Raw genomic sequence first — 268 nt, forward strand, 5'->3', positions numbered from 1 at the left:
TATTGTAACGTCACGAAGATGAAGTGGCATCATGAAGATAAAAGGAAGTGACGTCATGAAGAGGAAGTGATGTCATGAAGATGAAGTGACGTCATGCATTTTAGCTTTACGAGCATGAAAAACATTTGTGTTCGGTTCTCAAAAGCATAAACTTCAATATAATCCCAAGGCTATAAAATGGGGCAGAAACTACTGCAACGTTAGTTTATGCACCTATGGGTGTTTTCAAGAGTGGTATGCCACTTTATGAGGAGTGGCGGGAAAAAAA

At 39.2% G+C, this 268-nt stretch overlaps 1 protein-coding gene across 1 annotated transcript in view; it reads right to left on the reverse strand.

Moving 5' to 3' along the window:
• The window catches only part of LOC119587190 (short/branched chain specific acyl-CoA dehydrogenase, mitochondrial-like), a 10511-nt gene that overhangs the window by 4044 nt on the left and 6199 nt on the right, over positions 1–268 (reverse strand).

The sequence above is a fragment of the Penaeus monodon genome, chromosome 22 (genome assembly GCF_015228065.2).
Source record: "Penaeus monodon isolate SGIC_2016 chromosome 22, NSTDA_Pmon_1, whole genome shotgun sequence".
Taxonomy (NCBI): Eukaryota; Metazoa; Arthropoda; class Malacostraca; order Decapoda; family Penaeidae; genus Penaeus; species Penaeus monodon.